This window comes from Zonotrichia leucophrys, chromosome 27 (genome assembly GCF_028769735.1).
Source record: "Zonotrichia leucophrys gambelii isolate GWCS_2022_RI chromosome 27, RI_Zleu_2.0, whole genome shotgun sequence".
NCBI lineage: Eukaryota > Metazoa > Chordata > Aves > Passeriformes > Passerellidae > Zonotrichia > Zonotrichia leucophrys.
In genome coordinates this window covers 200415-212089 of record NC_088196.1, presented here as the reverse complement: position 1 = coordinate 212089, position 11675 = coordinate 200415, and the positions used below count along the sequence as shown (strand labels likewise).

The following is an 11675-nucleotide window of genomic DNA, read 5'->3' as shown; positions in this document are numbered from 1 at the left end:
TATCCAGGTGCAGAGTCAGGCTTAGCAAGAGCCCTGTGAGCATTAGACCTGACATCGCTCATGTAACTTCCTCAGTGTCAAACCTCCTCTGTGTTCCTGAATCCTCAGGCAATTCCCTGGGGTCCTTTCCCTCTTGGTCCCTGAAGGAAGGGACCTCCTGGGGTAGCTTTATCTCCCTGCAAGAAAAAATTATTAAGGTACACAATCAGCATAATTAGTGTGAATTAAAGTAATTTGAAAAATGCCTTATAATTTAATCATCCAAAGGCTTGTAAGCAATGCAGGAAAATATGTTTTTAATTATAAGCACAATTTATGTAAGTTGATAGACCCCCCTTTAAATTCAAACTCCTGAATGGGAGAAAATGAAGGCTTATTTGTTTGCGCTTTCAAGGCTGTATCCCAGTTGCCCGGTTTTAACTTGGACTTCAAGGAAAAACTTGCAGCCCTGTGAGCCTGGAGGCATTGAAGTTGCTCTTTGCCTTTCTTAATGCTCTTAGTTCTGCTGGAGTGTTTAAGCAGTCACTCAGTAGGGCCCATGCTGGGCAGACGTGCTTTTATTTCCTGTCGTCTCAGTGGTGTTCAGAAAGCAACAAGTTAATGCCCTTGAATTGAGCCAGGCCTCGTACAGACAGATACTGTTTGAGCTTCCTTAACTAATCCCTGCCAGCTCCTCTCTCTCAGAAGCTGCTGTTCTCCTGCCACTCCAGGCCTTGCCTCCCACACAGCTCTGCTCAAGTACCTTGGTTCTGACTTGCAGCAGCTTCTGCCATTCCTGCTTTGTGCCTGCTGAGCAGTCCGGCTTGCTCAAGCTTTCCAGCATGTTCAAAGGAAATTTCCACGTTGACTTTTACCATGCTGAAAAGACAGGTTAAGTGCCATTAGTGTTTTGGGAGGTTTTTTTTCCCCTCTTCCTTAGCAGAGTAACGTTAACTCTAAAGCCTTCCTAAGCATTTCTGCTCTGGTTTTGTTTCCAGCATTCCAAGTCTTGTGGTCTGTGGCCTACAGGCAATGCCAGTGTGGCCTGATGAACCTCCCAAGCAGAAAAGATGATTTCATAGTTTGCACATGCGCTGCCCGAGCGATCTTGGAGCCAGGCATTGTTACACTTTGGAAAATCTGGTCCTCAGTCTTGCCAGAAGATGGTGAATTCCCTTGGAGATTCATAGAATGTTTTGACTGGAAGGGAACTTTATCATCACCTGTTGTGACACCTCACATAATCCTTTCATGTAGGGATAATGCTGTCAAGCCTGTGACTTTGATTTGGACTTGGAGCTAGTCCTTCAGAAAGGACTTTGATCCAGCTGTGGTGCTGAGGGCTCCCTTCACTGGCTCCAGTGAAGGGCAAAGAAGCTTTTGCCTCCCCAGGTACATCATTCTCAGAGCATTGTGGTTTCACAGACAGGCTATGAATTGGGAGGCAGGATGGAACAGGGGAGGTGATGTGAACAAGGGGCTGTGGGGTATTTCTGATGCTATCACTTCAAAACGGAGTAAAATCTAAATTCCACTGCAAATCAGAGCTTTCACCTTATCTTCCTGACAGCAACAGCAGTCATCCATAGTGATTTGGATTGTTATAACAATGGTCGTCAAAAAATTCTTTGACCAGGGGTATGTGAGATCAGACACAATTACCTTCTCTCCCAAATAATTCTGCTCTACCTTCTTTGAGTATGCCACCTCTATTTCTAATCTGCAGTGAGTTCTAGAGCTCTGGGATAAAACCTGATTATTTTCAATAGAAGTGTGAGCAGAGGAAACCTCCTTGAGCACACACCAGCAGCTTTTGGCACTGCATCATAACAAAAGCTGGAATAGCTTCTTGCTGTCATTGGCATTGGGATGAACTCTGGCTTGTCCCCACTGGATTCCCTACAGGAATTGCAGCCCCAAACTGAACTTTACTTATTTTCCTGATCACTGCTGAAAGATGCACAGATTTTACTGCCTAGAAGTGAGGATGGGGCTGCAGGGATCAAGTTATTACAGGATTTGGGGACCATCCTTCCATCTCTGTAAACACAGATGAAGGGAAACTGAGTCATGCAGTCTTTGTTCTGATCAGTCAGCAGGATCTGATGTCAGTCAGAGAAGTGCCACCATTTTTGGTTTATTGCCATATTGGAAAAAATAAATCCATGAGAGAGAATGCCACAATCAGGACCATTTTTGCTATTGTTACTATTTCTCTTCCTTGATGGGGGTGCCTGACATACATTCTTGTGTGTAGTGCCCCTAGACACTGACTTCAACAGAAGTTCTGATTATAACTGTGTTTCAGGGCAATTACCAGAAAATTGTTTCAGAAATTACCAGGAAAATGATGATTAGGTGGTATTTTTTTGAGGACCCTCCTGCAAAGTGAGGTGCTCTGGAGGAAAGGAGTTGTCAGCTCTGTGCTTAACCAGCAAAGCTCTGGAGTTTGTGCTTTTAGCTCTTGCTGAAGGCCATAAGTTCCTTTGTGTGGCTGCCTGGCTGAATGGGAGCTTGTGTTGCTTAAAAAGTGGGACACATTGCAGGAAATTACCTTTGTAGGCAGCCCTGAGTGCTAATCTGAACTAAATAGGATACAGCATGAGTCAGAAGAGCATGAGCCAGGCCTGGACACTTGGCTGGAACACAGGCAGGGAAGGGCAAGGGAATCTGAGCCATGTGTGCCTCTGCTTTTCCCTCCTGCCCAGGGATTGTATGGCATGGCAGTTTTCATGCCAGTGAAGGCTTTTATTCTTGGTCTTTGACCCACAGTGGGATGAGCAGGAAATGGCAGCAGTTGGAAAGCAGTGATGGCAAAGCTCACTGGCAAGTCTTACATGTCAGCACCTGCCAGCAGCTCCCAGCCTGTTGGCAGTTTCCAGGAAAGAAGAAAATCCTGGTGAGGTTTGAACCCTGCTGTTCTAAACTGTATTAAACCGAAAAAGCCTTCACTGCAAGTACAAACATAGCATGGGATCAGCATCTTGATTTTGGGGTGGAGCGTGACTGCTGTATTCAGGTTATCTTTGGTTAAGGACACTCGTAGCTCTTGTAATTTCATGTTATGTGGAAGTTAGGGAGTTCTGGGGGATTGCCACATCTTTGGAATATGAAACTTACTTTCAGTTCCTGGGAAGAGGGAAGCTGCTGTTGATAGTCCGTGGTTGCACGGGCCAGGCACACACCTCTGTGCTGTGTGTGGAACACGAGGGGATCTGCTCAGGTGTAACGAGAGAGGTGCCACCTTTCCCTGGGGTCACTGGATGTGGCTTTCCTCATTTGGAGATTAAATTGCCTGATCTCCCCTCAGACTCCTTGTTCATTCCTGGGACCAAGCTCAAGGCATGCTGCACATCCCCCTCACCTGGGGAGCAGTACCTGGGCAGGGCCACCTCACTGCACTCTGTAATTACACAGTCACATAGGTTTTTCCACATTCGTTGCCAATAGTGGATGTGAAGAGGTCAATGGAGGTTACACAGAAAATTAAATCTTGACTTTTCCACAATTGCAAGTGACTTCTTCCCTACTGAGATGAGCCTCGTTAGGAAGGTTGGAATGTATTTGCAGACATTCACAAAGAGGCTGAATATACTTAGAAAAAAGTGTGTGCACTAACTCTGGTTTTACAATAGGATGTTGTTTGGATTTTCCTCTTACACTCATCTTAGAGCAGTTTGTCTAAATAAGGCTTTCCAAAGCCCTGTAAGGTAGAATGTTATTATGTGTAACAGCTGAGGCATGGACTCAGACCAGCAAGGAATCAGAATCATTTATTCAAAGAAACAAGATGGTTTTATAGACTTCTTCAAGACACAGTATTTCCTTATACGGTAATTCTCACTAAGCAACCTATCAACCAACACCACGTCAGCAAAACGCTTTCTTAAAATCCTTCTGTGGAGTGGCCATGGCTGTTCACCCATCTGTCAGCTTCTGGCAGCTCCTCTCTGCAGGGCTCTGCCACGTGGCACCTCCTGCCCCAGGGTCAGGCAGAGACAAGCCTCTCTGTGCTGCCATGTGCTTCTTTGTGCTCCAGTGTACTCCTGCAGGTGCGTGCCATGGCCTGCAGCTCAACTCCATCCTGTCTCTGACCACAATTCCCTCTTTTTTGCTTTATACAAACAAGAATCACTAAACGAAACACTCCCAACATTAGAACATTCCAACATTGGCCCACAACCCAAACCAAACAAGCTCCATTCCTCTTGTTCTCTCAGCTTCCCCACAAGCTGATGATAAAGCCAGAACAACCAAGGCTGGTTGAATCACTCTTGCAGGTACCCATCATGGACTGGAATCTGTGAAAACACAAGCATAACTTTGTCCCCAGGTTATCAATGGAAAGGGTCCTTCCCATTTTCTACTTTCAAGATTCTTAGTAAGTCTGAGTGAGCTTGTGATTCACAAAAATGTTGTTAGACTGCAGTTAGGTCATTCTGAATGTGATTGTAAAAATTAAGAACATGTAAGGCCTTTGTGGGGAATATAGCCCATCCCCACACTCCCTCTTTTTTGTTTTAACAACTATAACATGAACATGTTTCAACCCAGTAAAACAGTGCATCTAAAAAACAACAAGCACTACTGAGCAAAAATAAGCCAGATAATACCTTTAACTGCCTAACTACTTTACCATCACCCACAGTCTGCCATCACTGGAGAGCCCTGTTGCTGTTGACCTCATTTCAGAGAGATAAGACACACTCTTTTAAGATGTGAAAAAATCTACCACTTTATTTTATATATCCCTTTATATAGTTTTATAAACCCTCCTATGTCTCTCCCCTATTGGTCAGTAATAAGCTGTTACTCCATAGTAATTGGTCAGTCTTGAACAAGGTGTCTACATCCAAGAAAGGGTTGTTTGTGAGATACTGTTTTATTCTTTTGCTGAGATGGTTGGGATTGTTGAAATGGGTGCAAGAAAACAGTCCTAATCTGTAGAATTATTTTGCAGGGAAACAAGTTGGTTTTTGCCATTACAGGTTTCTGTTTTCATGAAGAGATGTTAGCTTTCTCACAGCTATGTTAGACCAAGGTAGGATTCAGCCTGCAAGACCTTATACAGGCCTGCTGTTTGCTACCACAGAGACCCATTCCACAGTGAGGACCTGGAAAACTTTTCCTGGACAAGGTTTCTACGTTTGCCTCAAAAGGGGGTCCAGCTTTTATGAGACCAAATCAGCAAGTCAAAATGAATTGATTACATTTCTAGTGCAGAAACACTTGGGTCTGATGGTATATTTCCCTAACCAGCCACGGCCAGGGCTAGGCCAGGGCCCAAGCCTTGACTGGGAGGGTTTCCCCAAGATATGTACAAGCAAACCTTTATTAATGTAACCAAAAGAATGCATATAAGTAACATTAAATAATTATCTCACAACTAAAGGCCTTCCTAAAAACTCTGTGTATTAATGCTGTCTGGATCCAGAAATATACTACCATCACCCAGTTAACCTTTAATCTAATTAACAGTCACATTAAAACCTACAGCTTAGCGAAAATATAAAGTTAGTTTTTAACAAGAGCAAAAAAATACTTAAAAATACAGGAGCATCCATAACAAAAAGCAATTGGAACAATCCAAGGGGTCACAAGGTGGTGTGGTAAAAAAGCAGTCTTTGAGATAGGCTCCAGGATCGTGGCAACATTCTGAGAAACAAAACCAGGACAGTTTCACAGACCAGCAGCAGGAACTTTATCCCAACCTTGCAGCCACCCCTGCAGAAGGTGGCGGCCCAGTCCCCCTGGGCAACCCCTGCCTTGTGCAGGGAGCAGGGACGTGGCACTGCACCTGCCAGTGCCACCAGGCTCCTTGGGTCCCCTTCTTACTGCCCACATACAGAGAGCTGCTCCCGTCCCACCGGCTCTGCTCTGTCACCAGCGCAGCGTTTGCTGCCATCCCCTGGCTGTGCCATGTGCCCGCCAGCATGGCACAGCCCTGTCATGTGCCCGCCAGCATGGCACAGCCCTGCCGTGCCCGCCAGCATGGCACAGCCCTGTCATGTGCCCGCCAGCATGGCACAGCCCTGCCGTGTGCCCGCCACCATGTGCTTGGCGCCTTGCGCTCACCACCGCCGCTACAGCGCCGTGCCCCTGCAGCTGCCCACGCCCTGCGGCTGCTGCCGCTGCTGCCACACTCTTGCAGAGGGCACACAGAGAGGGAACAGGTACCATGAATGGCACACAGAGGGAACACGGTACCGTGAATGGCACACAGAGAGGGAACAGGTACCATGAATGGCCCACCTGGCTCCAGCTGCTCACCACAACATGGCTCCACCTGATGGCACAGGGCAGAGCAAGCACTTCTAGGATACCATCAGGGTCCCCTCCGGGATCAAATTTTCTGCATGAGTTTTCCTGCATGAGAATTCTTGGAGGTCCAAATAGTTTCTTCTCTTGCTGGACCAGAATGTGAAACACTTAGAAATTGCTCCCTAATTGTAATATGATGGGGAAAATCAAGTTGAGGTCAATAGAATCTTGATTTCTAAATTTACATTGTTTTAGTTTTGAGGCTTTATAAATTTTTAGAAGTAGTATCTTAGAAGTTGATATTAGAATTTTTAATTGAATCAGAAAATTTCCTGTACAAAATGATGAACTATTTACATATTCCAGCCACTTTGAAGAGCAAACCTTTCCCTATAAGAACAGAAATAAGCTGACCTTTTCTGACCAGAAGCACCTTCCGATAAGTTGGCTTTCCTTATTGAAAAAACAACAACAAAAAAAACCACCCAAAAAGCCAAACAAACAAACAAAAAAACCCCCACAAAACAAAAAAATCCACCAACATAAAACAAACAAAAATACTCCACCAATTCTCTGCTGAGTCCAAACCTGGGGGATCAGCTCCCAGGAGACAATATGTCATAAAAAGTAGTCCAAGTGTGATGTGTCAACACTGATAATTATATTTTTACCTGAGAGACCTTTGCTGTTCCAGTAAACACAATCTCACTGGAACATCACAGTTGGAAGTGTTGTACCAGGCTGGGCTGTGCAGTGCATCTCTGTTCAGAGCTGTGTCCTGATGAAGTGTAGGAGGAAAAAGTTCTGAGATCACTGGGAAGTTTATCCAGTAACTTCCTTCGTACTGTTATCTGACAAAGTTTTCTAAAAATCCTTTGTACCTCCCTGTACTCTGCTGACAGCAAGTGGGATCCTTAAAGGCTGCTCTGAAATTCCTGCTTACAGCCATAAATACAGTTACAACTTGTTGATTCCTTCCCTCTCTGTGCCACAAAGGGACCAGCTGCCATGTCTGGTGTGAGGTGCAATTTTGGCATCTTGGAAAAGAAATTGAAGCTGGAAGTGTTGCTCTGAGAAGCTCTTCAGAGGATGGAGGTGGAGAGGACCATAATTCAGTGTGCAGCAGAGGAGTGTCAGGAAGGATATGACTGCAGCGAGGGTGAGCTTCTGGACATGCAGGAGCAGAGCTGAGGGAGCAGAGCATTTTCACTGCAGAACACAAGGGCTGCCTTTACAGGACGTGCTGAAGGGAATGTGCCCCAGTCCCGAATTGGGGAGTGAGAAGAGAAACCCCAGTTATTTCAGAGGGGTGCAGGGCAGGAGAGGGGGAGTCACAGGAGGAGGACAGTGCAACCTGAGTTCATCTGTTCCTTATCAGATGTCACCACCTTCTGTTCTGGCCTGACCCAGCAGAGCCCAGGGCCATGGGCCCTCTGACAGGCCTGGAACTCAGTGGTGCATCAAGGGATGTCTACAAAAACATTCCTGGCTGTAGTGGATTCTTCAGGAGGCTCTCCCTGGGAATTTGGTCCTTCTGGAGGGAAGGAGAAGAGGGACATTGGTCTGTGATTTCTGTGAAAATGACAGTGAGAAAACGACCATCAGGGAATGACAGAGGTTGTGGCTGCTCCATCCCTGAAAGTGTAAAAGAACAGGTTGGATGGGGCTCAGAGCAACCTGGTCTGGTGGAAGATGTCCCTGTCTGTGGTAGAGCATGGGACAGGACCTTTGGGGACCTTTCCAACATAAACTATTCTGTGATTCTGTGACAAAAAGTGTCTTCTTCTGTGCAAAAGTTTCTTCTGGTGGCCTACATGGAAATACTGATGGCATTGTGATACCTGGCAATGCAGTCCCTAGCAATGTATGGATAAGGACGAGGAAGGGCCCCATCAAGCACTGTCAAAAAAGCACAGGAAAAATTAGCGCAAAATGATCCCCTATAACCCCTAAAACACAAAGGTGGGGGACAGTACCATAGATTGCTTGCTACTGGTGTCCAATTCTGGTGTCCACTCTGAGAAGGTGAACTGCTCCCTTTGGAGTTGGAGGTGTTTCTTAGGGCAGTGGAGTCCAGAAGAGCTAGAGGGTTCAGTAAGTCAATCCCTTTATTAGGTGTAACAGCTTCCACAACTCCTCCTCTCTCCACCCAAAATCAAACTGAAACGCACTAATGAAATTTAAACCTCCTTGAACAATGTTCACTGCAAGTGGTCCTAATTAACGTTCCCTAAATGGCTGTAATTAGCTACCAGCTGATGGAATATTTACTCCAGGATTTTTCCTTTAAAAACACAACCCAATACAGACACAAACAACTATTTATTTAATTATTTATTTTACAAATTCCTACCACTAATCATGCTGAAAATGTGACTTACAGAGCAGAAGCTGAAATTGGAGTGGCTCTTGTACTGAAAGAAAAGCAGATTAAAGCACAGGAAAAGCAGCTTGCACAAGCAGGCAGCACTCCCAGAGCCATTTGCTGCAGCATCTTAACAAAGTACAATAAATTAGCAATTTTAAAATAACACAATTTCCCCCATCACCTTGCAGGAGCAGTTTTTCCACGATGCTCTGCCGGCTCCTCTCCACGTCTCTTTTGCCAAACTAGTCGGCTCCAGTTCGGTCATAAATCGCTCGATGTCACGTAGCGAAGGGGAGAGGACAGAGCTCCCTCTGTGTTCCCAGCCCTGGCAAATCCTTTATCGAGCTCCAGGAACCTCCGCTCCCATTGCTAATCCGCGCCTGCCTCCCCTCGGACAGGCCTGGCCACTTCCTCTCCCAACAATCCTCTCCTGCTTGTTTGCTTTTAGGAAAGCTGATTCAGCCTTGGAGCGAGCGGGTGCAACACCCGCAGCGCTGTGGGTCCTGCTCCTGCTGCCTGCAATGAGCCGAACGAACTGCAGTGGAATTGCTTCATTCCAGCTGGAACAAGACCTATCTTTATTCATTTTGAGGCCTCTTTTCCCGACTGTGGTGGCAGTTTGGCCTTGGAAAGGCGAGAGTGTGTCTTGGGGGCTGCTGAGGCACCCGGCTTGTGTCTCACAGATGATATACCTGCTGGATCAGCCCTGAACCAGGGGCCCGGCCCATTCCAGGTGGTGTTCCCGGGGGGCAAGGATGGAGTGGGGATCAGCTGGGGGTGCTGAGGTGCCCTTGCACCCTTTACTCCGGGAGATGAGGGTGGTTTGGGGAGTGAGATTGCTCGTGGGTGTGTAAGATGGAGACTGGAGAGGAGGTGAAGAACTGGGGAGTGGGATGTCATACATGCACCCCCTCCCTGGGGCATCCTGGGACAGGGCGTAGGTCAACCTCTTCTACCCTGGTGGTGGCATGTCCCTAGGCCTGCCCTGCCCCACCCCCAGGCCCTGGCTGGATCTGACCCTCTCCTTGTGCCTATCATGCCCCAGCACCCTCTGCCCCCTGGCCCTTGCTGCCTCGCCATCTGTGATCACCCCCTGCCCCACCTTGCTGACCCTCAGCCCTGACCTCACCCCAAGGCTGGATCCAAGCCCTGCATTGTGCCTGCCCCCACATCCCTCCATGACCCCATAGTTCACCTTGACATTCTGTTGGCCCTCAGCCCTGTCTGACCACCTTCCATCCGTCCTGCGGCCCCCAGGCCTGCCCTGACCCTCAGGCCCTTCTGACCCCGCCTTGTGCCCAGCACCCCAGTCCCCCCGAGCCCACGGACTCTGAACCTCTGCTTCCTGCCCACATGTGTATTACTCCCCAGTGCTCCCCAGGCCTGTCCCCATCCCAAAGCTAGATCTGAACTGCCCTTGAGCCTGCTGCCCCTTCAGCCCCCCCGAATCCCGTAACCCCATGGTCCCTCCTGAGCCCTTGCTGCTCCCCCAGACCTGTGTGACACCTGCCATGCCCCCTGCCCCCTCAGCCCTGCCCTGAGCCGCAGGTCCAAATGAGGGCCAAGCCCCACCCCGGATCCCGTAGAACTCTGATCCCTGCTGCCCCCTGCCCTGTGTGACCCCCGTCCATTCCCCCTGCCCTGACCCCCCGGCCCCACTGACCCCCCCACCTGCCGCCCCCGCCCCTCCCTCCGCCCCCTCAGGCCCCACCCCATTCAAGCCACGCCCCCTCTGACCCCCCTCCCCCCTCCCGCCGCGCAAGTCTCGCGAGACGCGGCGCGGTTTCCCCAGCGCGTGTGCCCCCATCGGCCGGGCCGGGCCCAGCGCCGCGGGGCGGGAGGGACGAGGGGCCGCACCTGCCCCGGCCCCACCGCGCCCGCCGGCCCCGTGCACCCCCCGCCCCGCCCCACCTGGCCGCCGGGTCTTTCCGCGAGGCCTTTGTCCTGCCGCCGCCGGCCCGCGCGCGCTCCGGCCCGGCCAGGCCCCTCACGCGAGGCCGGGGATCCGCGGCCTACCCCCAGCCCGGAGCCTTCCCTCTCCACCCCTCGCCACCCTTCCCCTCCGCCCTTCTCAGCCTCAGTGCCCGCGGTTCAAGCCGCGGAGCCGCCCCCGGCCTCCTCTTCCCGCCCGTGCCGCCGCCGCCGCAGCAGGTTCCCTCCCTCCCTCCTCCTCCTGCTGCTGCTCCTGCCCCCGGCGGCGGCGGGATCCGCGAGGTGCCCGGGGAGCGCTGGGCCGGGCGGCGGCGGCAGGAGCGGCAGCGCCAGGTGAGACCCCCAGGGGCGGCGGGGGCAGCATGGGGACACCTCTCGCCTCGTCCCTGCCCGGCCCGAGAGTGGGTGGGGGCGGCCACGGGGAAGGCGGTGGCGGGGGCTGGTACCGCGGGCCGGGTCACGGTTACAGGGCCGCGGCCTGAGAGCCCGGGCGGCGGCAGCGCGGCCTGGGCCCCTCGCCGGGCACGGAGCAGCGCAGGCCCCGCGGCCCGGCCCGGCCCGGCCTGGCGGGCGGGGGTGAGAGCTGGGGGCGGCGGAGGGGCTTGGCCTGCGAAGCCTCGGGATGAGGGCTGAGGCGGTGCTGGAGGGGAGGAGGAAGAGGCCGAGGCGGTGCAGCAGCTGGCAGCGGGGCAAGGCTGCTTGCTTGGCGGCTGCTGCGTCTGCGTCCCGAGTGGGTAGGAGAGGGGTGTTGGAAATCCCCTCCCAGGAGGACAGGAGGGAATGCTAGCCCTGCCTGGAGGGATGCAACGGGTCCCGGAGCAGCCCCCGGCGGGAACTTGTGTCAGCCCCTTCCCCAGAGCAGCATCCCGGTGTGGGGATGCGATTCCCTGCGGATGGTCGCCCCATGATGGACGAGAACCCTGGGAGCGCTTGAACATCTTGGCGTTTGCGGCTTGTCTGTCATTTTCCTCGCTACTCAGATTTCCTGTTTTGAAAACTGGGCTGAGAGCTTTGTTGGGCTTTTAGAGCCCGTGGCAGAAATATGGTTGTTTAATAACCACTTTTAGGATCGCATTAGTTTTTGAAGGTTGGGACTGATTTGGGAGAGCAGTTGAGAATGCCCCCGGATGGATTC

General features: G+C 50.8%; 1 protein-coding gene and 1 long non-coding RNA gene across 5 annotated transcripts in view; one reads left to right on the top strand and one right to left on the bottom strand.

Moving 5' to 3' along the window:
• Positions 1-6764: 6764 nt before the first annotated feature.
• LOC135458495 (uncharacterized) lies at positions 6765-10055 on the bottom strand. Its single transcript, XR_010442903.1, has 3 exons — positions 8790-10055; positions 8217-8322; positions 6765-7812 (listed from the first exon to the last, which is right to left on the bottom strand). It is a non-coding gene; the product is annotated as an uncharacterized LOC135458495 (long non-coding RNA).
• Positions 10056-10444: 389 nt separating this feature from the next.
• TLK2 (tousled like kinase 2) overlaps positions 10445-11675 on the top strand; it is a 42997-nt gene continuing 41766 nt past the window's right edge. For 3 of the 4 annotated variants that reach the window (XM_064733579.1, XM_064733577.1, XM_064733578.1), the window contains exon 1: positions 10445-10873. The gene's annotated coding sequence lies outside the window, so the exon portion shown is untranslated. The remainder of the gene's footprint in view (positions 10874-11675) is intronic. The other variant, XM_064733582.1, reaches the window with a different exon arrangement.